Source organism: Pseudophryne corroboree, chromosome 4 (genome assembly GCF_028390025.1).
Source record: "Pseudophryne corroboree isolate aPseCor3 chromosome 4, aPseCor3.hap2, whole genome shotgun sequence".
Classification (NCBI taxonomy): domain Eukaryota; kingdom Metazoa; phylum Chordata; class Amphibia; order Anura; family Myobatrachidae; genus Pseudophryne; species Pseudophryne corroboree.
In genome coordinates this window covers 817,502,067-817,528,145 of record NC_086447.1, presented here as the reverse complement: position 1 = coordinate 817,528,145, position 26,079 = coordinate 817,502,067, and the positions used below count along the sequence as shown (strand labels likewise).

Here is a 26,079-nt window from a genome sequence, read left to right as displayed (position 1 = left end):
CTAAAAATTAACTATTCATGCTAAGAAGTAGAGAGAATTTTTAGTACTGTATACCCTGCCTCCGGAGAGCGGGATACAGGGAGACTCACCACACTTCCATATCCTAGCAAATATGCTGGTAAGACGCTGAGTGGATTCAGGCGCTACCGATGTACACTACTGCACTTGATAACTGATAACGGACACAGTCGCTCACTGGCGGACACGGACGCTGAGCGGCTTCCACGTGTATGCAGACGCTAAGGCCTGCGACTCGGTCTGGGCGGGATTTATAGTGTACACAACCGCAGCGTCTAAGCTGCGACCGAGTACCCTTGTGGTAGCGTCTGAGCCGGAAGTGAGGTCATTCAGTTCATGAAACGAGAGACGCGCGTAAACTGGCCATGAACTCGGAGGAGGGGCAGCCAGGAGAGTGTCTGAATCCCCCTGTTGACTTAAACTTCCAGGATCGCGGCCTCTACCTAGTCCTGGCGCCTATGATCCCCGAAGCGTAGTGCTGTCGCACTCGAGATGTTCGGCACATCAACACACTGTTTGTAGTCTCCACCAAATCAGTGTAGCTGTGTCCTGACCCCTCTAGTAAGAGGAAGTCCATAGACTCACCGTCTCCCCATGCTCCGGCCACAGCCTGGTTATGTCTGCTGGACCTGCTAGAACATCCGACACAGACGCCCGTCGAGACAACACTAATACCCGAAGGTAAGCGTTGTTGCGACCCGGTGGGGAGTTGTTAGAGCAACTCTTTCTAGTATGCGTTTAAGACGCTGTTAAGAGAAGTCGCTCAAAAACATATAGTAAGTCTATAAAAATAAAATAATAAAAGCTTGAGGCTGCTCTCTTCAGCAGCCCTGTGACCATGCGGCTTCCTGCCGCACCAAACAAAAAACTGGTTTGACTGAGTCAGTGGGCGGGACTATATGGTGAAGGCCCCAAAGCATCCTGGGAGGCCAGAAAGCTTGTGACCGTGTTGGTGCCATTTTCGCTGTCACTCGACATTATCCCAATGTTATCCTGTGGATAATCCTGTGGACCCAGCCAGAGAAAAAGGGGATCTATCTTTTACCGGGTTATCTAACTGGCTAATGCGCAGTGGCGTAACTACTGCCCCTGCAGCCCCCGCGGTGGCTTGGAGGCGCAGGGCTGCAGGGAGTGCCGCCACTGATTTAGCGCAGATTGACATGCGGACGAGCCGTCCGCATGTCAATCTGCTGTCTCCCTCCTTCCCTCTGCTGATGATGTTGCTGCTTCTTGAGGGGAGGAGAGCACGCAGCGTGCGCCTCTCCTGCCCCTCTGTGTCTACTTTCAATTCGGCGCTGGCCCGTGAGCCAATCAGAGCTCGCGGTCCGGCAGCCAAGGCTCCTGATTGGCTGCCGGACAGCGAGCTTTGATTGGCTCACGGATCGGCGCCTAATTGAAAGTAGACACCCGCACCGCCGGAGACTGAGCTGAGGGGCAGGAGAGGCGCACGCTGCACTCTCCTCCCCTAACACTAAACACAGGGCAGCAGCAGCGCGGTAAGGAGGGGGGGGGACACAGGACATATGTAACTGGCACTGGGGGCATATCTGAATCTGGCACTGGGGGTATATCTGGCATTGGGGGGCATTTCTGTATCTGGCATTGGGGGCATTTATGTATCTGGCACTGGGGGCATATTTAGCACTGGGGGCATCTCTGTATCTGGCATTGGGGGGCATTTATGTATCTAGCACTGGGGGCATATCTGAATCTGGCACTGGGGGCATATCTGGCATTGGGGGGCATTTCTGTATCTGGCACTGGGATCATCTCTGTATCTGACACTGGGAGCATATCTGGCACTGGGGGCATATCTGGTACTGTGGGGGCATTTTTATATCTGGTACTGTGGGGGCATTTTTGTATCGGGCGTCTGGCACTGGGGGCATAACTGGCACTGGGGGGACAGGTGTATCTGGCACTGGGGTCATTTCTGTATATGGCACTGGGGGCATCTCTGTATCTGGCACTGGGGGCATATCACTGTGGGGCAATGTGTACCTGGCACTGTGGGGGAATATCTGGCACTGGGGGCATATGTGGCACTGGGAGCACAGCCCTAGCAACAAGCATTACCCCCTGGTTACAAGCACATCACCCAGCTCATGAAACCCCTGGCAACGCGTATGACACCCTGAGCATGACAACCCCTGGCACTGCATGGAACCTGGCAACGAGCAGGTAATTTAAAAGTAATTAGAAGCCTTACTGTAGGTCTTAATGTGTAATGGGCATTGAGGTGTGTGGCATAGTGTATCACGGACATTGCGGTGTGTGGTATAATGTGTCACAGGCATTACGGTGAGTGGTATACTATATCATGGACATTGTGGTATAATGTCTCGGGCATTGCAGTGTGTGGCATAATTTATAATGGGCATTGCGGTGTGTGGCATAATATGTCACAGGCATTACGGTGTGTGGTATAATGTGTCAGGGGCATTACGGTGTGTGGTATAATGTGTCAGGGGCATTACGGTATGTGGCATATTGTGTAATGGGCATTATGGTGTGTGGCATATTGTGTAAGGGCCATTGCAGTGTGTGGCATAATGTGTAAGGGGCATTACTATAAGGAGGAAAAATGACAAATAATGTTAGGGACATGAATCAGGATTATTTTTTTTCCCCTGTGGTGGCCAATGTCTCGGCGTGCAGGTTGCAAAACTGGGGTATAAGGAAGACTTTACCTGCATTGTCACGCCCCTTTCAGTGAAGCCTCACCCATTTTAGTGAGGCCACACACCCTTTTCCGGCGCATGCATTTTCACTTTTATAGTGCCGTTTATGGGGGGGGGGGGGGGGGGGGGGGCGCCAGAGAATTTTTTGGCTTGGGGGAGAAAAATTCCTAGTTACGCCACTGCTAATGCGGGAGGGAAGTGGTTAAATGACAACCTTGTTTATGCATTCCGACACGCCAAACAAGATAGTACATCAGAATGGTGTGATGTTATTTGAAATCATGTATACATTTTGTTTGTAAATACGGAAGCATGGTGAACGTTATCAATTTAAAATTATTATGGCCCTCATTCCGAGTTGTTCGCTCGCTGCTATTTTTAGCAGAATTGCTAATAGGCTAAAATCCAGCGGCTAAAATCCAGCAGTTCTGCGCATGCGTATGCACCGCAGGGCGCACGCGCTACGTATTTTTACACAAACTATGCTCTGCTGATCGTAGTGTGATTGACAGGAAGTGGGTGTTTCTGGGCGGAAACTGGCCGTTTTTAGGGAGTGTGCTAAAAAACGCCGGCGTGCCAGGTAAAAACGCAGGAGTGGCTGGAGAAACGGGGGAGTGGCTGGCCGGACGCTGGGCGTGTTTGTGACGTCAAACCAGGAACTAAACGGACTGAGGTGATCGCAATCTAAGAGTAGGTCTGGAGCTACTCAGAAACTGCAAGGAAATACTTAATAGCAGAATTGCTAATCTTTCGTTAGCAATTCTGCTATGCTAAGATACACTCCCAGAGGGCGGCGGCTTTGCGTTTGCATTTCTTCAGCGAGCGAACAACTCGGAATGAGGGCCTATGGGGGTGATTCCAAGTTGTTCGCTCGCTAGCTGCTTTTAGCAGCATTGCACACGCTAAGCCGCCACCCTCTGGGAGTGTATCTTAGCTTAGCAGAATTTCTTAGCAGTTTCTGAGTAGCTCCAGACTTACTCAGCCATTGCGACCAGCTCAGTCCTTTTCGTTCCTGGTTTGACGTCACACACACGCCCAGCGTTTGCCCAACCACTCCCCCGCTTCTCCAGCCACTCCTGCGTTTTGCAACTCGAACGCCTGCGTTTTTCCGCACACTCCCATAAAACGGCCAGTTTCCGCCCAGAAACACCCACTTCCTGTCAATCACACTCCGATCAGCACAGCGATGAAAAAGCTGCGTTATGCCGTGAGTAAAATACCTAACTTTTGTGTAAAATAACTAAGCGCATGCGCTCTGCGAACCTTGCGCAGTAAGCGACTAATCGCAATATAGTGAAAATCGGCAACGAGCGAACAACTCGGAATGACCCCCTTTATTCGGATATGTAGGACTCATGGAAATTAGTATGTTTAGAAATGTGGTAGTTAAAGTGTAACAATATTATTGACTATCTAGCCGGGTGGTGTTTTTGTTAAAAACTTGGTTGTGTATGTATAAGATGGTATGGAGCCTTCTCAGTTAAAACTAACAGCAAATGGTCCAGCTGTATATCATTTACTCATTAGACAGGAGTAACTTTAATTTATAATCGATTTGAGTTTAAAACACCAAGTTTTGAAAAAAACACTACAACGGCATGTTTCATTTGGTTTAAGTATACATTTTTAATGGAAGTATACATTTTTAATGAATTATGTTTTTTTAAATGAAAGTTAATTATTATGCTACAGTCGGTTGTGAAGTGATGAATTTTAGTCAGTACACCTGATCTAAGGTGAGTGATTGGTTCATCTGGAAAGGGGGTTGGACTGTGACAAGTTTAAATATTGTGTAATTGGAACAAACTGCACAAACTGAAAAAGGAGCAGGAAGGCTCCAAAACGCGTCTTTGTGTGCCGTTCACCCGCCAGCCGATCAGACGTCCATCGGGGAGCCAGGAAAGGAAGAAGAGATTGGGGCTACTACCGCTGCAGGGGTTTTCCCGATACTTACCTTCCTGATAGAACCTGTTTTTTTGTGAGACTCTGAACATATATGCTGACGTTTTTTATGTCGTTTCTCATGTTCCCTGTAATACTATTGGAGGTATCAGGGTTTTTTTAATAAAATATTTTTTTTATGCAACTTCGTATTCAAAAGGATGTCTTTTACCTAAAAGGAGGAGAAAGAAACCTTTGTGTGCACACGAGAGAGGAACAGAATGTAAGTTCACTCTTGATGTTTGAAACTGATGTTTAAAAGAAACCATTACGTGAATGCGGGACTGTACTGATATGTAAGTTCATCTCCATAGCCTGCTGTGTGATATTGCTAAGAATCTATCTGGGAGCGCAAAAGGCTGGTCACCACTTTTTGACTCTATATTATCAGGAATATGCAGAACGTCTCTGATAGCTTCTATGAGAGCCTCTATTCCCTGTGACAGCGTAGTCTCCCCCACCCAGGGCCGGCTCCAGGCCTACTAGCACCCTGTGCGAGAAAATGTAAAAGCGCCCCCCAACCCCTATGCGCGCGGCGAAGGCGCGCGCGCTTCGGGAAAAGTGGGCGTGGCCTCCTGGGAAAGTGGGTGTGGCCTCGTAACTTCATATTATTAAACTATAAATAAATATATTTTTTCACACCCCCTCTATGCACACAATTAGCAGCCTTATGCAGAACAGCCACAGTAGTGTTCCTTACACACAATGTCTCCAGTGTAGTGCCAGCTACACATGACATGCCCCGCAGCAGTGCCAGCAACACATGACATGCCCCGCAGCAGTGCCAGCTACACATGATATGCCCCGCAGCAGTGCCAGCTACACATGACATGCCCCGCAGCAGTGCCAGCTACACATGACATGCCCCTCAACAGTGCCAGCTACACACAATAGACCCCCAGCAGTGCCAGCTACACATGATAGTGTTCACGTTTTAGGGCAGGGTGCTGATCACAAGGAGGGCACATTTTTAAGTAAGGAGGGCAAAATGATGTACATACTGTAATGCTTGGTGCTCCTCCACCCACATGCTGAAGCAGGGACAGTGCGCGCCGAAGGCGCGCAGCAAAAATTTAGGGCCGTTGCTTCGTGGGGAAGGTGCATGACCACAGAGTAGTGGCAATTCGCATTACACCACATAGTAGTGCAGCTAATACACATTGCACCAGGTAGAACCTCCTATACACTTTGCGCCAGGCAGAGCACGTTAGACACTTTGCGCCAGGCAGAGCACGATAGACACTTTGCGCCAGGCAGAGCACGATAGACACTTTGCGCCAGGCAGCGCACGATAGACACTTTGCGCCAGGCAGCGCACGATAGACACATTGCCTAGCCACAGACGCCTAGTAGATACACTACATGATATGCCCCCCAGCAGTGCCAGCTACACGTGACATGCCCCCCAGCAATGCCAGCTACACGTGACATACCCCCCAGCAGTGCCAGCTACACGTGACATGCCCCCCAGCAGTGCCAGATACATAAATGGCCACACAGTGCAGATATGCCCCCAGTGCCAGATACATAAATGCCCCCACAATGCCAGATACATAAATGACCACACAATGCCAGATACATAAGTGCCCCCACAGTGCCAGATGCATCAATGACCCCACAGTGCCAGATACATAAGTGCCAGATACATAAATGCCCCCAGTGCCACAAAACATAAATGCCCCCACAGTGCCAGATAAATAAATGCCCGCCGTGCCACAAAACATAAAAGCCCCCACAGTGCAGATATGCCCCCACAGTGCCAGATACATAAATGCCCCCAGTGCCAGAAACATAAATGCCCCCACAGTGCAGATATGCCCCCACAGTGCCAGAAAAATAATGCCCCCACAGTGCAGATATGCCCCCACAGTGCCAGAAAAATAATGCCCCCACAGTGCAGATATGCCCCCACAGTGCCAGAAAAATAATGCCCCCACAGTGCAGATATGTCCCCACAGTGCCAGAAAAATAATGCCCCCACAGTGCCAGAAAAATAATGCCCCCACAGTGCAGATATGCCCCCACAGTGCCAGAAAAATAATGCCCCCACAGTGCCAGAAACATAATGCCCCCACAGTGCAGATATGCCCCCACAGTGCCAGAAAAATAATGCCCCCACAGTGCAGATATGCCCCCACAGTGCCAGAAAAATAATGCCCCCACAGTGCAGATATGCCTCCACAGTGCCAGAAAAACAATGCCCCCACAGTGCCAGAAAAATAATGCCCCCACAGTGCAGATATGCCCCCACAGTGCCAGAAAAATAATGCCCCCACAGTGCCAGAAAAATAATGCCCCCACAGTGCAGATATGCCCCCACAGTGCCAGAAAAATAATGCCCCCACAGTGCCAGAAAAATAAACGGCCCCACACAGTGCCAGACAGATTTTAACTTACCTGTCTGTCACTGACACTGCGGTGCTGCTGGGAGCCGGGAATACTGCTGTGGGCGGGCCGCGGACGGAGGAACAAAACTGTGTGCGCGCTATGCATGCTGCGCGGCGCCGGCGTCCAACGTCAGACGCCGGCGCCGCACAGCGCGCTGCATAGCGCGCACACAAGCGGCCGGGAGTCGGAGTCGGACACACAGAGGCTGGCTCCAGGCAGGAAAATGGCGGCCGCAGCGTGCGGCGCCCTGTAAGAGTGGCGCCCCGCGCGGCCGCTCTAGTCGAACATGCCTGGAGCCGGCCCTGCCCCCACCTCTGCATCCACCTCCCCCTCCTCCATGTCTGACCCATCATCATCAGAGTCAGACTGCAGGATATGGGCCAAAGGACGTTTTTGCGGACAAATGGCAGGGGACTGAGATGCTGGATTGGGTACTGAGTCTCTGTTCATAAAGTCAGTCATCGATTGTCTTAAGAATTGCATCTATTTCACATTGCGGGACAATTTAGAAGAGATATTGGAAATCATTCCCCTAATGGAATTCAGCAAATCTGGCTCTGCCCCGCTAGCCTGGGAGGGTACACTGCACTGAGTACACTGCAGTGAACCCCCTAGAGAAGAGGAACACTGTGCCTTACATGAAATACACTCTTTGGGGTATATTTACTAAAATTCGTATTTTCCCGTCTGAGGTCAAAGTTCAATCTCGAATGACATCGAAAGTGTAAAGTTGCAACTTTTTGAATTTATTACGACTAATTTACTAAACTGTCGTATTCTGCATTTTCGGATTTACCGATGTCAATGTCATTCGTTTTTTTTGGCAGTGTTTTACGTGAGTGACTTGTAAAACACTGCCGACTTTAATACAATGAATCTCGGCCGGATCTGAGAGATCCGTGCTGGGCTTCATTGTGCACCTTTTAAAAAAATAAAATCAGTGTTAAAATCCCCCAAAAAATTGCGTGGGGTCCCCCCTCCTAAGCCAAACCAGCCTCGGGCTCTTTGAGCCGGTCCTGGTTGAAAATATATGGGGAAAAAAATGTCAGGGGTTCCCCCATATTTAAGCAACCAGCACCGGGCTCTGCGCCTGGTCCTGGTTCCAAAAATACGGGGGACAAAAAGCGTAGGGGTCCCCCGTATTTCTGAAACCAGCACCGGGCTCCACTAGCCAGATACATAATGCCACAGCCGGGGGACACTTTTATCTAGGTCCCTGCGGCCCTGGCATTGCATAACCAACTAGTCACCCCTGGCCGGGGTACCCTGGAGGAGTGGGGACCCCTTCAATCAAGGGGTCCCCCCCCTCCAGCCACCCAAGGGCCAGGGGTGAAGCCCGAGGCTGTCCCCCCCATCCAAGGGCTGCGGATGGTAGGCTGATAGCCTTTTTGACAAAAAATTAATATTGTTTTTAGTAGCAGTACTACAAGTCCCAGCAAGCCTCCCCCGCAAGCTGGTACTTGGAGAACCACAAGTACCAGCATGCGGTGGAAAACCGGGCCCGCTGGTACCTGTAGTACTACTACTAAAAAAATACCCCAATAAAAACATAAGACACACACCTTGAATGTAAAACTTTAATACATACATCCACACCTCCATATACACATACTTACCTATGTTCACACGAGGGTCGGTCCTCTTCTCCATGTAGAATCCATGGTGTACCTATTGAAAAAATTATACTCACAAAATCCAGTGAAGATGGCTCCTCTTTTAATCCATTTGTAATCCAGGTACTTTGCAAAATAACAAAACGGACACCCGACCTCGCACTGAAAGGGGCCCCATGTTTTCACATGGGACCCCTTTCCCCAAATGCCAGGAACCCCCTCTGACTTATGTCTAAGACGGTTCCATCAGCCAATCAGGGAGCGCCACGTTGTGGCACCCTCCTGATTGGCTGTGTGCTCCTGTAGTGTATGACAGGCAGCACACGGCAGTGTTACAATGTAGCGCCTATGCGCTCCATTGTAACCAATGGTGGGAACTTTGTGGTCAGCGGTTGACCGAAAGTAACCTCACCGCTGACCACAAAGTTCCCACCATTGGTTATAATGGAGCGCATAGGCGCTACATTGTAACATTGCCGTGTGCTGCCTGTCATACACTACAGGAGCACACAGCCAATCAGGAGGGTGCCACAACGTGGCGCTCCCTGATTGGCTGATGGAACCGTCTTAGACATAAGTCAGAGGGGGTTCCTGGCATTCGGGGAAAGGGGTCCCATGTGAAAACATGGGGCCCCTTTCAGTGCGAGGTCGGGTGTCCGTTTTGTTATTTTGCAAAGTACCTGGATTACAAATGGATTAAAAGAGGAGCCATCTACACTGGATTTTGTGAGTATAATTTTTTCAACAGGTACACCATGGATTCTACATGGAGAAGAGGACCGACCCTCGTGTGAACATAGGTAAGTATGTGTATATGGAGGTGTGGATGTATGTATTAAAGTTTTACTTTCAAGGTGTGTGTCTTATGTTTCTCTGACGTCCTAGTGGATGCTGGGGACTCCGTCAGGACCATGGGGAATAGCGGCTCCGCAGGAGACAGGGCACAAAATTTTAAAAGTTTGACCACTAGGTGGTGTGTACTGGCTCCTCCCCCTATGACCCTCCTCCAAGCCTCAGTTAGGTTTTTGTGCCCGTCCGAGCAGGGTGCAATCTAGGTGGCTCTCATAAAGAGCTGCTTAGAGTAAAAGTTTTGATAGTTTTATTATTTTCAGTGAGTCCTGCTGGCAACAGGCTCACTGCAACGAGGGACCTAGGGGAGAAGAAGTGAACTCACCTGCGTGCAGGATGGATTTGCTTCTTAGGCTACTGGACACTAGCTCCAGAGGGACGATCACAGGTACAGCCTGGATGGGTCACCGGAGCCGCGCCGCCGACCCCCTTGCAGATGCCGAAGTAAGAAGAGGTCCAGAAACCGGCGGCTGAAGGCTTTTCAGTCTTCATGAGGTAGCGCACAGCACTGCAGCTGTGCGCCATTGCGCTCAGGCATACTTCACACCGGCGGTCACTGAGGGTGCAGGGCGCTGGGGGGGGCGCCCTGGGCAGCAATGTTAATACCTTTCTGGCTAAAAAGAATACATCACATATAGTCCATGAGGCTATATGGATGTATTTTACCCCTGCCAGGTCTCAGAAAAACCGGGAGAAGAGCCCGCCGGAATAGGGGGCGGGGCCTATCTCCTCAGCACACAGCGCCATTTTCCTACACAGCTCCGCTGCTAGGAAGGCTCCCAGGCTCTCCCCTGCACTGCACTACAGAAACAGGGTAAAAAACAGAGAGGGGGGGGCATTTTTTGGCGATATTATATATATTTAAGCAGCTATAAGGAAACAACACTTATATAAGGTTGTTCCTATATAATTATAGCGCTTTGGTGTGTGCTGGCAAACTCTCCCTCTGTCTCCCCAAAGGGCTAGTGGGGTCCTGTCTTCTATCAGAGCATTCCCTGTGTGTCTGCTGTGTGTCGGTACGTGTGTGTCGACATGTATGAGGACGATGTTGGTGTGGAGGCGGAGCAATTGCCGGTAATGGTGATGTCACCCCCTAGGTAATCGACACCGGAATGGATGGCTTTGTTTATGGAATTACGTGATAATGTCAGCACGCTGCAAAAGTCGGTTGACGACATGAGACGACCGGCAAACCAGTTAGTACCTGTACAGGCGTCTCAAACACCATCAGGGGCTGTAAAACGCCCTTTGCCTCAGTCGGTCGACACAGACCCAGACACGGACACCGAATCTAGTGTCGACGGTGAAGAAACGAACGTATTTTCCAGTAGGGCCACACGTTATATGATCACGGCAATGAAGGAGGCTTTGCATATCTCTGATACTGCAAGTACCACAAAAAGGGGTATTATGTGGGGTCTGAAAAAACTACCTGTAGTTTTTCCTGAATCAGAGGAATTGAATGACGTGTGTGATGAAGTGATAAAAAACTGCTAATTTCAAAGAAGTTATTGGCGTTATACCCTTTCCCGCCAGAGGTTAGGGCGCGCTGGGAAACACCCCCTAGGGTGGACAAGGCGCTCACACGTTTATCCAAACAAGTGGCGTTACCGTCTCCTGATACGGCCGCCCTCGAGGATCCAGCTGATAGGAGGCTGGAAAATACTCTAAAAAGTATATACACACATACTGGTGTTATACTGCGACCAGCAATCGCCTCAGCCTGGATGTGCAGTGCTGGGGTGGCTTGATCGGATTGCCTGACTGAAAATATTGATACCCTGGATAGGGACAGTATTTTATTGACTATAGAACAATTAAAGGATGCATTCCTTTATATGCGAGATGCACAGAGGGATATCTGCACTCTGGCATCAAGAGTAAGTGCGATGTCCATATCTGCCAGAAGAAGTCTATGGACACGACAGTGGTCAGGCGATGCGGATTCCAAACGGCATATGGAAGTATTGCCGTATAAAGGGGAGGAATTATTTGGGGTCGGTCTATCGGATTTGGTAGCCACGGCAACAGCCGGGAAGTCCACCTTTTTACCTCAAGTCCCCTCCCAGCAGAAAAAGACGCAGTCTTTTCAGCCGCAGTCCTTTCGTTCCTATAAGAACAAGCGAGCAAAAGGACATTCATATTTGCCCCGAGGCAAAGGAAAGGGTAAGAGACTGCAGCAAGCAGCCCCTTCCCAGGAGCAGAAGTCCTCCCCGGCTTCTGCAAAGGCCTCAGCATGACGCTGGGACCTTACAAGCGGACTCAGGGGCGGTGGGGGGTCGCCTCAAGAATTTCAGCGCACAGTGGGCTCACTCGCAGGTGGACCCCTGGATCCTGCAGGTAGTATCTCAGGGTTACAGGTTGGAATTCGAGAAGTCTCCCCCTCGCCGGTTCCTAAAATCTGCTTTGCCAACGTCTCCCTCAGACAGGGCGACGGTATTGGAAGCCATTCACAAGCTGTATTCTCAGCAGGTGATAATCAAGGTACCCCTTCTACAACAGGGAAAGGGGTATTACTCCACGCTATTTGTGGTACCGAAGCCGGACGGCTCGGTAAGACCTATTCTAAATCTGAAATCTCTGAACCTGTACATACAAAAATTCAAGTTCAAGATGGAGTCACTCAGAGCAGTGATAGCGAATCTGGAAGAAGGGGATTTTATGGTGTCCTTGGACATCAAGGATGCTTACCTTCATGTCCCAATTTGCCCTTCACACCAAGGGTACCTCAGGTTCGTGGTACAAAACTGTCATTATCAGTTTCAGACGCTGCCGTTTGGATTGTCCACGGCACCCAGGGTCTTTACCAAGGTAATGGCCGAAATGATGATCCTTCTTCGAAGAGAAGGCGTATTAATTATCCCTTACTTGGACGATCTCCTGATAAGGGCAAGATCCAGAGAACAGCTGGAGGTCGGAGTAGCACTAACTCAAGTAGTGCTCCAACAGCACGGGTGGATTCTGAATTTTCCAAAATCCCAACTGATCCCGACGACACGTCTGCTGTTCCTAGGGATGATTCTGGACACTGTTCAGAAAAAGGTATTTCTTCCGGAGGAGAAAGCCAGGGAGTTATCCGAACTCGTCAGGAACCTCCTAAAACCAGGGACAGTGTCTGTGCATCAATGCACAAGAGTCCTGGGAAAAATGGTGGCTTCTTACGAAGCGATTCCATTCGGCAGATTCCATGCACGAATTTTTCAGTGGGATCTGCTAGACAAATGGTCCGGATCGCATCTGCAGATGCATCAGCGGATAAAATTGTCGACAAGGACAAGGGTCTCTCTGCTATGGTGGTTGCAGAGTGCTCATCTGTTAGAGGGCCGCAGATTCGGCATGCAGAACTGGGTCCTAGTGACCACGGATGCCAGCCTGAGAGGCTGGGGAGCGGTCACACAAGGAAGAAACTTCCAGGGCGTGTGGTCAAGCCTGGAAACGTCTCTTCACATAAATATACTGGAACTAAGAGCAATCTACAATGCTCTAAGCCTGGCAAAACCTCTGCTTCAGGGTCAGCCGGTGTTGATCCAGTCGGACAACATCACGGCAGTCGCCCACGTAAACAGACAGGGCGGCACAAGAAGCAGGAGGGCAATGGCAGAAGCTGCAAGGATTCTTCGCTGGGCGGAAAATCATGTGATAGCACTGTCAGCAGTGTTCATCCCGGGAGTGGACAACTGGGAAGCAGACTTCCTCAGCAGACACGATCTTCACCCGGGAGAGTGGGGACTTCATCCAGAAGTCTTCCACATGATTGTAGTCCATTGGGAAAGACCAATGGTGGACATGATGGCGTCCCGCCTCAACAAAAAACTGGACAGGTATTGCGCCAGGTCAAGAGACCCTCAGGCAATAGCTGTGGACGCTCTGGTAACACCATGGGTGTACCAGTCAGTGTATGTGTTCCCTCCTCTGCCTCTCATACCCAAGGTACTGAGAATTATACGGCAAAGGGGAGTAAGAACGATACTAGTGGCTCCGGACTGGCCAAGAAGGACTTGGTACCCGGAACTTCAGGAGATGCTCACGGAAGATCCGTGGCCTCTACCTCTAAGAAGGGATCTGCTTCAGCAGGGACCGTGTCTATTCCAAGACTTACCGCGGCTGCGTTTGACGGCATGGCGGTTGAACGCCGGATCCTAAGGGAAAAAGGCATTCCGGAAGAGGTCATCCCTACCCTGGTCAAAGCCAGGAAGGAGGTGACTGCACAACATTATCACCGCATTTGGAGAAAATATGTTGCATGGTGTGAGGCCAGGAAGGCCCCGACAGAGGAATTTCAACTGGGTCGATTCCTATATTTTCTGCAAACAGGATTATCTATGGGCCTCAAATTAGGGTCCATTAAGGTTCAAATTTCGTCCCTGTCGATTTTCTTCCAGAAAGAATTGGCTTCAGTTCCTGAAGTCCAGACTTTTGTAAAAGGAGTACTACATATACAGCCCCCGGTTGTGCCCCCAGTGGCACCGTGGGATCTCAATGTAGTTTTGGATTTTCTCAAATCGGTAGATTTGAAATATCTTACATGGAAAGTAACCATGCTACTGGCCCTGGCTTCAGCCAGGAGAGTGTCGGAATTGGCGGCTTTATCGTATAAAAGCCCATATCTGATTTTCCATTCGGACAGGGCAGAATTGAGGACGCGTCCTCATTTTCTGCCTAAGGTGGTATCAGCGTTTCACCTGAACCAGCCTATTGTGGTGCCTGCGGCTACTAGCGATTTGGAGGATTCCAAGTTGCTGGACGTTGTCAGAGCATTGAAAATATATATTTCAAGGACGGCTGGAGTCAGAAAATCTGACTCGCTGTTTATACTGTATGCACCCAACAAGCTGGGTGCTCCTGCTTCTAAGCAGACGATTGCTCGTTGGATTTGTAGCACAATTCAACTGGCACATTCTGTGGCAGGCCTGCCACAGCCTAAATCTGTCAATGCCCACTCCACAAGGAAGGTGGGCTCATCTTGGGCGGCTGCCCGAGGGGTCTCGGCATTACAACTCTGCCGAGCAGCTACGTGGTCAGGGGAGAACACGTTTGTAAAATTCTACAAATTTGATACCCTGGCTAAGGAGGACCTGGAGTTCTCTCATTCGGTGCTGCAGCGTCATCCGCACTCTCCCGCCCGTTTGGGAGCTTTGGTATAATCCCCATGGTCCTGACGGAGTCCCCAGCATCCACTAGGACGTCAGAGAAAATAAGAATTTACTCACCGGTAATTCTATTTCTCGTAGTCCGTAGTGGATGCTGGGCGCCCATCCCAAGTGCGGATTGTCTGCAATACTTGTACAGGTTGAGTATCCCATATCCAAATATTCCGAAATACGGAATATTCCGAAATACGGACTTTTTTGAGTGAGAGTGAGATAGTGAAACCTTTGTTTTTTGATGACTCTATGTACACAATCTTTGTTTAATACACAAAGTTATTAAAAATATTGTATTAAATGACCTTTAGACTGTGTGTATAAGGTGCATATGAAACATAAATGAATTGTGTGAATGTACACACACTTTGTTTAATGCACAAAGTTATAAAAAATATTGTCTAAAATTACCTTCAGGCTGTGTGTATAAGGTGTATATGTAACATACATGCATTCTGTGCTTATATTTAGGTCACATCACCATGATATCTCATTATGGTATGCAATTATTCCAAAATACGGAAAAATCCGATATCCAAAATACCTCTGGTCCCAAGCATTTTGGATAAGGGAGACTCAACCTGTACATAGTTATTGTTACAAAAAAATCGGGTTGTTTATTGTTGTGAGCCATCTTTTCAGAGGCTCCTACGTTATCATACTGTTAACTGGGTTCAGATCACAAGTTGTACGGTGTGATTGGTGTGGCTGGTATGAGTCTTACCCGGGATTCAAAATCCTTCCTTATTGTGTACGCTCGTCCGGGCACAGTATCCTAACTGAGGCTTGGAGGAGGGTCATAGGGGGAGGAGCCAGTACACACCACCTAGTGGTCAAACTTTTAAAATTTTGTGCCCTGTCTCCTGCGGAGCCGCTATTCCCCATGGTCCTGACGGAGTCCCCAGCATCCACTACGGACTACGAGAAATAGAATTACCGGTGAGTAAATTCTTATTTTTTATTGGGGTATTTTTTTAGTAGTAGTACTACAGGTACCAGCGGGCCCGGTTTTCCACCGCATGCTGGTACTTGTGGTTCTCCAAGTACCAGCTTGCGGGGAGGCTTGCTGGGACTTGTAGTACTGCTACTAAAAACAATATTCATTTTTTGTCAAAAAGGCTATCAGCCTCCCATCCGCAGCCCTTGGATGGGGGGGACAGCCTCGGGCTTCACCCCTGGCCCTTGGGTGGCTGGAGGGGGGGGACCCCTTGATTGAAGGGGTCCCCACTCCTCCAGGGTACCCCGGCCAGGGGTGACTAGTTGGTTATGTAATGCCAGGGCCGCAGGGACCTAGATAAAAGTGTCCCCCGGCTGTGGCATTATGTATCTGGCTAGTGGAGCCCGGTGCTGGTTTCAGAAATACGGGGGACCCCTACGCTTTTTGTCCCCCGTATTTTTGGAACCAGGACCAGGCGCAGAGCCCGGTGCTGGTTGCTTAAATATGGGGGAACCCCTATCATTTTTTCCCACATATTTTTTCAACCAGGGCCGGCTCAAAGAGCCCGAGGCTGGTTTGGTTTAGGAGGGGGGACCCCACGCATTTTTTTTTTTTTAAATAACACTTTCCCACCCCTTCCCACTGAAAAACATGCACGGATCTCATGGATCCGTGCATGCCTATCCAAACACGGGGAAAAAAAGCAGGTCTGTTTTTTTTTTTAGCACTTTTTCACGAATTGTATTTCAGCACGGCAGTGTTTGGCTATTGTCAGCAGTGTTTGTGATTTGCACTTTTTAGTAAATGAACGATTTCTACCAAATTGCAGGCGTATTTGACCGATGGTGTATTGATTCGTAATTTTTTCCTAGGACTTCCAAAATATTACGAATGCCCTCATCACTGCCGAGATTTTTGCTTAGTAAATTCCCGAGATGACACTTTGAAGAAAAAACGTCATCTCGGTCAAAATCGGGACCTTAGTAAATATACCCCTTTTGGAGCCAGCGCACAGCACCCTTACTGCTTATGCCAAGCTTAGCCGGGTCGCAGACTAAGTACCCAGATTGGGGATTTAGGGGGTCATTCCGAGTTGTTCTCCCGCTAGCACTTTTAGCAGCCATGCAAATGCATAGTCGCCGCCCACGGGAGAGTGTATTTTCGCTTTGCAGGAGTGCGAACGCCTGTGCAGCAGTGCGCCTGCAAACACATTTTGTGTAAAAACAAGACCAGCCCTGTAGTTACTTATCCTGCGCGATGTTTGCTGCGACGAGTGACACGGTAATGACGTCAGATACCCGCCCAGAAAATGCCCGGCCACGCCTTCGTTTTTCCAAACACTCCCAGAAAACGGTCAGTTGACACCCAAAAACGCCCTCTTCCTGTCAATCTCCTTGCGATCGGCTGTGCGACTGAAAGCGTCGCTAGAACCTGTGCAAAAGCACGATGCTCTTTGTACCCGTACACCGCGCGTGCGCATTGCGGTGCATGCTCAGTATTGCCATTTTTTTTAACTGATCGCTGAGCTGCAAAAAACGGCAGCTAGCGATCAACTCGGAATGACCCCCTTAGTACACTAGTAAGCGCTCCCCCCTGCTATGACCCCCTGGTACCGCTGAGGTAATCTGGAGTCTCTCTGGAGGAGCTGCGCGTCCGTCAGTCAGCGTCTGTGTCCACTGCAGAGGGAAAAGGATGCTGGTGATTTGCTGGATCCGCTCATAGTGAAGCCCCACCCCTTCAATGGCGCACGATCTTCCCGCACTTTTTTATACTGGCTGAGGAAATTTTAGTGCTTAAAATGGAGTCAGCCCCCCTTTTAAGTTTGTAATGCCAGTCTGGGTACTGTGTACACACTAGGGAGGCCAATCCCGGGATCGGGATCGGCGGGATCCCAGAATTTAGGCCCAAAAACGTCCGGGATACAATCCCGGGATTGGAAGCTCCAATCCCGGGGATTGAGGGATCAGCGTTGAGCGTTCTCAGGACGCTCAGACGCTGGCCGGCTCCCTCCTCTCGGCTCCCCCTGTGCAGCGTGACCTGTGCCTGTGAGGTCACGCTGCGCTGTCAGCAGCCGCAGAGCAGGAAGGTACGGTGGTATTCACCGGCCGCCTCCTCCCGGCTCCCCCTACACTTACCCGCCGCCTCCTCCCGGCTCCCCCTACACTTACCCGCCGCCTCCTCCCGGCTTCCCTGCACTCAACCACCGGCTCCCCTGCACTCCCCCGCCGCCTCCTCCTCACTTTTTTTAATGTCTGCGGGCCAGGTGGGAAGGGGCGGGGAGGGGCGTGGGGGATGGCCGGAAACAATTGAAAGCCAATCCCGGGTATCCCGGGATTGACCATTTTTCAATCCCGATACCCGGGATTGAAAAAATGGCTTGGTATTGGCCTCCCTAGTACACACTTAGAGTACTTAGACTCAATTCGCTCCCTCAGAAGTGGTGCGTCTGCACTGTGTACTAAGTCTGCAGACCCAGCCGCCCCACATAGACGCCGTGCATCTCCATACCCTCATGCCGCCATAGCGGCCGGCGACCCGCTAACCGGGACGCCGGCTTAGTACTCACCACTCTTCTATCTTCTGGCTCTGTTAGGGGTGGCCGTGTGCTGCAGGAATGTACGCTCGCCGTGGTGGGGCTTGCGAATAGTTCCCTCAGGAGCTACTGTCCTGTCAGCGGGGAATGGGACCATTAATTCAATAGGTTGGGCCGTTCCCCCCCTAATTCCTATACGAAGCAGGCAGGCTGGTGCCATCCAGTCCTGCCTGAAAATAACAAACATACAAAATAAATGCAGAAAACTCTTCAGGAACTTCCAGCGACGTGACCGGCTCCTCCGGGCAAATTTTCTAAACTGAGTCTGGTGGGAGGGGCATAGAGGGAGGAGCCAGCATACACTATCAAATTCTTAAAGTGCCCAAGGCTCTTAGTGGACCCGTCTATACCCCCTGGTACTAAATGGATTCCCAGTATCCCCAAGGACGAAAGAGAAAGGGGACTGTACCTGGCGTAATGTGTAAACAGGGACTCCACCTTGCGTAATGTGTAAAAGGGGACTCTACCTGCCATACTGTGTAAAAGGGTATTCTACCTGCCATACTGTGTAAAAGGGGACTCTACCTGGCGTAATGTGTGATAGGAGCTCTACCTGGCGTGATGTGTGAGAGGGGCTCTACCTGGCGTAATGTGTGACAGGGGCTCTACCTTGCGTAATGTGTAAAAGGGTCTCTGCTTGGTGTAATGTGTGTAAGTGGCACTACTGTGCAGTGTTATTTGAATAATGGAGACTACTGTGCAGCGTAATATGAATTGGTATTATTTTGTGGCCACGCCCCTACTCCATGAAGCCACACCCCTATATTTCTGACACGCACCTACAGCACACACTGGCCCTGTTTTAAATATGGGGGGGCTCTGATGTTGTTTCTTGCACACAGCACCACACGTATGGAAACGACAAATCGTGCATATCTACTGATTTGTACGCACAATTGCTCACTCCCGCGGGTCACATGCAAAATTTTCAGTTTGACTGCCCTGCACGGCCAACCAGAAGATATCGCATGTGACCTGCAATTCAGCGTACACATATGAGGTAATTCCAAGTTGATCGCAGCAGGAACATTTTTAGCAGTTGGGCAAAACCATGTGCACTGCATGGGGGGGGGGAGATCTAACATTTGCAGAGAGAGTTAGATTTGGGTGGGCTATTTTGTTTCTGTGCAGGGTAAACACTGGCTGCTTTATTTTTACACTGCAAATTAGATTGCAGATTGAACACACCACACCCAAATCTATCTCTCTCTGCACATGTTATATCTGCCCCTCCTGCAGTGCACATGGTTTTGCCCAACTGCTAACAAAGTTCCTGCTGCGATCAACTTGGAATTACCCCCATAAGACGATCTGCACAAATTGTCGTTGCAATACAGCAAACTGTGCCAATGTTGGCCTGATGTCAGTATATATCGAAATTACATTTTGGGAAAACTAGCTGTTCATCAAACGTACGGATTATTTCTAAAGTGGATAAAAGTGTGACAGAATAAGGGCAAAATAAATAAATGTGTAAAACTAATGCCAGTGTCACATTGTGCAATGCAAACTACTGTAGCTAATAATGGTCATATCACTTATTAATAATATGCAAATGATCCAATACATTTGTTTTGTTTTATATACAAACACCAGAAAAAAAAGAGAAAAGACTCCCTGTCCCATCCGGGTCTGGGACTGAGGGTCGACAGCACAAAGGTCGACACACCTTAGGTCGACGCCAATTGGTCGACACACCTTATGTCGACGCCAATAGGTCGACACGCCTTAGGTCGACATGGACAAAAGGTCGACAGGAACAAGGTCGACATGGAAAAAGGTCGACATGAGTTTTTTATGTTTTTTTGGTGTCATTTTCTTCGTAGAGTGACCGGGAACCCCAATTAGTGCACCGCGTTCGCTCGCCATGCTTCGGGCATGGTGCCTTCGCTCCGCTACCGCTTCGCTCGGCACACTTTACCGTTCCAATCGTAGTCCACGTGGATCGTTAAGTATGAAAAGGTTCAAAAAAAGAAAAAAATTGTGAAAAACTCATGTCGACCTTTTTCCATGTCGACCTAAGGCGTGTCGACCAATTGGCGTCGACCTAAGGTGTGTCGACCTTTGTGCTATCGACCTGGAGTCCGGATACCGTCCCATCCCATGTAATGTGCACACCCCTGTCTGTGTACCTCCCGCGGCAGCAGCGTGTCAGTGCAGGGGGGAGGCTGAGCTTCCTTCCTGTCATTTAGCAGCGATCCAGCCCCTCTCCTCCCAATAGGGCTGGGGAAGGCGGCAGCAGGGAGAGGCGGCGACACCCGCTGGTGACAGACGAGCAGTGGTGGTGCTGCTGGTGGAGACAGAAGGAGCCTGTGAGGCAACTGCTTATTATAGACATATGCTGGGAACTTGCTGCAGGACGGGCTGGGCTCACAGGCAGGATTTGTGCTGAGCAGCCCAGGACCCCGGGCGCCGGATCCTCTGCTGCCGTCACCGCTGGATTGCTGCGCCCCTGGGGACATTTTTAAAGAGCCGGTGGGTGTGGGGGGAGAGTGAGGGATCTCGAGGGGACGTCCCACCCCGGCCAGTGCACTCCAGCTGCGGGGCGATGAGGCAGCGGAAAGGATGATCACACCTTGGCCACATTCACTCCAGGAGAACCGTCCAGCCCGATCCAGTGGGGAAGGTAAATAGAACTGGCCACGTCTGTGCATCGCCCTCTACGAACATTCCCCTTCCCTGCAACAAGGTGCCCAGTCCCTGCCCTCTGCACCCCCCGTCCCCCTGGCATGCCACTGCTTTACCTCTGCATTTGCAGCACTGGCAGTGCTGAGTATCAGGGCAGTGGCTGTTTGCATACTGAGTGCATGAGTAAGGGTGGTCTATTATTATTAGTATTGTTATCTCCTCCTTGCCAGCATAATACTGTCTCACTGCCTGCAAACTAGGGAGAAAGGTGCCTTATTTTCCATAGTGCCTCCTGCACTGGTTACTGAGATTCAGGGACTTTGGTAAAAGCTGGAGAAAGCCGGATGTTTTGTTAAGGATCATGTGCAAATCCTTCTGCCTTAGACGTCTCCCATTGGGTAATATGTGATACAATGTAACCCCTGCATCACTGGGAGCCTGGATCCCTGTTCTCTGCTTGGCCAGCCAGCTCTGGGCTGCGCTGTGTATTTGGCAGCAGGTCGCCTGATTGCCAGGAGCTGTGCAGGAGTATAGCCATGGGAAAGCAGTGGGATCGTGCATCTACTGTATGGGGTGAAAGGGGTTAACTTCCTTTTGCTGCACAGATGATTAGAATGTGTTTTGGTTGAGGAGCCCAATGACATAATGTATCTGCAGTGCTGGGCAATGAATGCTGCTCATCTTCCCTGACCCACATATGCAGAAATCTAGACCTCTCTGTAAGACATGCAGGAAGCCTGGCTGCATGACCCCTACAGCTCCCCGCCTTACATGCTAGTGCAATCATGGTTTCCCACGTGGAGCTGTTACATACTGAAGCAAAATATATCCATGACAGGTTAAATTTGCAACTTGAAACCCACTTCATCTTTTCAGTTCTCTCATCTCTGGGAAGTGTCTACTTAATAGGTTTATCTGTCAGATACTTGATGCTGGGCAGTGGTTACATGGTGGTGTATCTCCGATTGTGTACGTCAGAGGTTCCCAAACACGGTCCTCAAGGCACCCTGGTTTTAAATGTATCCATGCTTGGCCACAGGTGACTTAATTAGCACCTTAGTCAATTTGATTTAACCATCTGTGCTGAGCCATGGGTATACCTGAAACCTGGACTGTTGGGGTGCCTTGAGGACCGCGTTTGGGAACCTCTGGTGTACGTCCTAAGGCTTTATATGATATTATGTGTGTTATTCAGGTTAAGCAGCGCCACAGTGTTCTTTCTGGCTGCTTTGTAGGAGCAGCTGGCGTGTTTTATGTCTGTATGAAAGTGGAGACTTGGCAATCTGGTAGAGAGAAATGTGTACAGCAAGCTGTGCTACTGCCATTTGTATTGAGAGAGATGTCTGCTCAATTAATGGGGTGGGGGGAGACTTTTATCTATCTATCTATCTATCTCTGTAAGCCGGGACACTCCATGAATTACACAGGTTTTGTGACTGGCTGACTTTAAGCCTGCATTTCACCTGGTTTCAATCGGCTAGAGAACCTGTGTAGTTCATGAGTGTCCCGGTTTAAAGGGATAACTAAAGAAATATGAGTTTACCAACAACAAACCTACTTGATGGGTAGTAAATGCTACTTCCCTATTCGTTTTCTGTTTGTGTCATGTCATCCTGTAGTACCTTTCCTTTAGGTGACGCTATGTCCTTATCACTTTTTACCATTCACCCACTTACGTGTTTTTTTTTTTTTTTCTTTTCTTGTAGATTATAAATGTAGTTTGAACAGTACTTTTTATGTATTGCCCTACAGAAAGGCCTAGAGTCCTACTCTAGAAAGAACTGCTTATAATGGCAATAAGGTTCCTTAGTCGCGTGTTTGATAATCATGAATGATGTCTCATTGGAATACCTCTTTGGGAAATGAGCTGCTTATCTCAGGTGTTCAATTAATGTCTACGCCAGAGTGTTGAGTTGACACTTGTATATTACAGTAGCTGAGGTAACTAGGGCACTGTCCACCCAAAGCCATGTATGGAATGGAACGTTTGCTTTTTGTTTAATTTGTGCCTTTTTGGTGTTACTTGCTGTATACTTCATTTCCAATTATGTGTCGGGCCTGCCTTTCAGGGACCCTAGGGAGGCGAGTAATAGTTGTGGGGCCCCTCCTTAGAAACAGGGCGTTTAGCAAATTCACCTGTTGTAAAGCACACCTCATTTCTACTAGTTACACAGAATAATTGTATCTGTGTCATGTAGCTGCACTACACTGGCTTGCACTGGTCACTGTGATACTGAGGGCTTGCCGACGTTTGCATAAGTGATGCAGTTATAATAAGTTACACACTGGGAGACACATATGTCTCCCAGTTAGGGTTACCGCCTCATCTATTTTATTCTGGACACATTAATTACACAGGTTCTGTGGCTGTCTGACTTCAAGACTCCACTTCACCTGGTTTAAATCAGCCACAAAACCTGTGTAATTAATGTGTCCAGAATTAAAGGGATGAGATGGCAACCCTACTCCCACTGTGTGTGTGTACATATAAGCTCTCTCGATATAGCTAGTATGTGTTTGTATATAGAGATAGATCTAGATATATATATAATCCCATTGACGTACTACCATGTTAGATGTTTGCTTGTGTGACCTATCTGAAATTCATCCAAACAATGAAGGCTAAATAATGATAGTTAACTGTCTTCATTCACTGTACTTGTTGGGGATATAATAGAAGGCCCTGCTTTTTCTCTCTTTCTCTCTCCTGTCCTACTGTGTGACTAACCCTTGATCTAATCCACAGGTTCTCAAACTCGGTCCTCAGAACCCCACACGGTGCATGTTTTGCAGGTCTCCTCACAGAATCACAAATGAAATAATTAGCTCCACCTGTGGACCTTTTTAAAATGTGTCAGTGAGTAATTAATACACCTGTGCACCTGCTGGGTTACCTGCAAAACATGCACTGTGTGGGGTCCTGAGGACCGGGTTTGAGAACCACTGATCTAATCTATAAGGGCATAGCAAGTGAAATGAAAATGGAGTTTGACTACTTTCTAGAAGAATTATAGGCCGGAAGCTAACAACGGCTTTTAAAATAACTTCTTTGGTATTGTTTTCACTTTTGTTACTGTATGAAGTTTCGCTTTGAGCGTCTCTGAAACTTGTTTGGAACATTCAGTTGTTGCTTTCTAGCGTGGCACTTGGATCATTGCACCTGAAAGATTGCACACAGCTGGGTCTTGCATACTGTTCTGCAGGCTGTTTCCACTTAACCTCATGTTACACAGTCAATAATTAACCTAATGTTTATCTGGGATCATGTGCGCTCAGAACCAAAAATGTGAAGAGCATTTCGAATGCGATAAGGAATTTGTTTTGTAGGCAGAAAATACCCAACTGTATTATTATTATTATTATTATTATTATTATTATTATTATTATTATTATTATTATTATTCTCCATGCAATCCTGTATTGTGAGTCCTATGTATCTCTGAGATCGCACTGATCTAGTCCTATTACCGTCACACCTACCTCATACTAGGCGCGAGAGATGCGACTGACTTTGGCGTGCAGTTCGCTAGAATCGCTGGATGCGGCCACGCTTGACCTTGCAGATGATACAGAATCAGGCCCAGGGTACATACAGTAACTGACCACTTTGACAGTCATAATGGTAAATAATTGTATGCCAGAGGTACACACTATACAATTATCTGTCAGATAATCCGCCAGATCTAGCTGGTTGGAATGAAAATTTGGTAATGGATGAGAGCAAATGACAATCAACCATTTGCCCCAACACTGGAAAACGGACAAAAACTGTTGGTCATCCAAGTTGGTTTAATTTGTGTTTTAACTAATTTGTATGAATGACAGGTTTTGTTCATTTTCCAGTGTATAGGAGCAAATGGTGGATTGTCATTTGCTCTCATCCATTACCAAATTTTCATTCCAACCAGCCAGATCTGGCAGATTATCTGACAGATAATTGTATAGTGTATACTCCATTCACAAATGAATCCAGTAGACACCACACTGTGCAGTTTCTATAAATGGTTTTGGCACTTTCGCTTAACAGTCCTGCAAGATGGTTTTTGTGGTGTCAGCTATGTTATAAAATTAAAAGAAAATGCTTTACAATTCTTTAATTGACCAATGTGCATATGAATAAAGAGGGTACACACGTAGAGATGTGTGCTTAAATTCTAAGCAATCTGACCAGATTGCTTAGATATTAAGCACATATCACTCCATGTGTATAGCCCATAGCGATAGCTGCCCTGCGCGGCACTATCATTGACTCTAGATTGGCCAGATCACTCACATCGCGCTGTGTGGTGAGCGCCCTGAAATGTGTGCTGAGCAATCTGTGCTAGATCACTCGCAACACATCTCTGGGACACATCTCTCCATGTGTACCCCTTTAAGAGGGATTGGTAACTCTTGCACAGAAATCATTGATCAATTGCTGGTCATACATTGCACATGGATTTGAAACCAACTATGTATTGCATCCTCCCTTCCCCAAATTGCTGCCAAATATTACATAGTAACCTCTTTCAGCCTGTTGCTGCAAGTATTTATTTCATTTGATATTTACAACGCACAAATAATAAGCCACAGATTTTTTTTCTTTCCTGTTAATTGCATGAGTAGTGCCCTTGTCATTTTAAAGTATAAAATCATACCCCTCGTGATAGAAAATGAACTCCAAATACTTAAGTTCATAAAAGCCTTTGCTTGTTTTTCTCTGTGGTACCAAAGACCGAAAACAGTGCTAGCATTCTGTGCTTGCTAATGCATGTGCATGTAAACACACAGAAGTCTGGATCCTGGAAATGGAAGTCCTCGGAGATGAAGTTTTGCATACTCTGAGATCAGCACATGGAAGTCCGACATCACAATCTGTCCCTGTGTGGGCGGTCAGCTATTGGCTTCACTAATCGCACCACTCACTTGGTTTTTGTGCTTGGCTAGTGCAGCTACTAGTGGCGCCAAATTGGAAATAGATCCTGTTTGACAGTAAGGCGCCCTACACATTAGGTGATGTGCCGCCGAGGTGCCCGACGGCCGATACGGCCAACGGGCGACCCGACGGCGGGGGGGCAGTGACGTGGGGAGTGAAGTTTCTTCACTCCCCCCGTCACCCGGCTCCATAGACGTGCAGGCAAATATGGACGATCTCGTCCATATTGGCCTGCATGCACAGCCGACATGTCACCAGCGATGAACGAGCGCGGGGCCGCGCATCGTTCATCGCTGGTGACTCCACACTGCACGATATGAACGTTATCTCGTTCATTAATGAACGAGATCGTTCATATCGTGCAGTGATATC

At 48.7% G+C, this 26,079-nt stretch overlaps 1 protein-coding gene across 2 annotated transcripts in view; it reads left to right on the top strand.

Annotated features, from left to right (window-relative positions):
- The first annotated feature begins 20,316 nt into the window (after positions 1 to 20,316).
- Positions 20,317 to 26,079, top strand: part of B3GNT2 (UDP-GlcNAc:betaGal beta-1,3-N-acetylglucosaminyltransferase 2) — a 54,165-nt gene continuing 48,402 nt past the window's right edge. The window contains exon 1 of one of the 2 annotated variants that reach the window (XM_063918478.1): positions 20,317 to 20,790. The gene's annotated coding sequence lies outside the window, so the exon portion shown is untranslated. Of the gene's footprint in view, positions 20,791 to 21,904; positions 21,946 to 26,079 lie in introns of those variants that run through there. The other variant, XM_063918479.1, reaches the window with a different exon arrangement.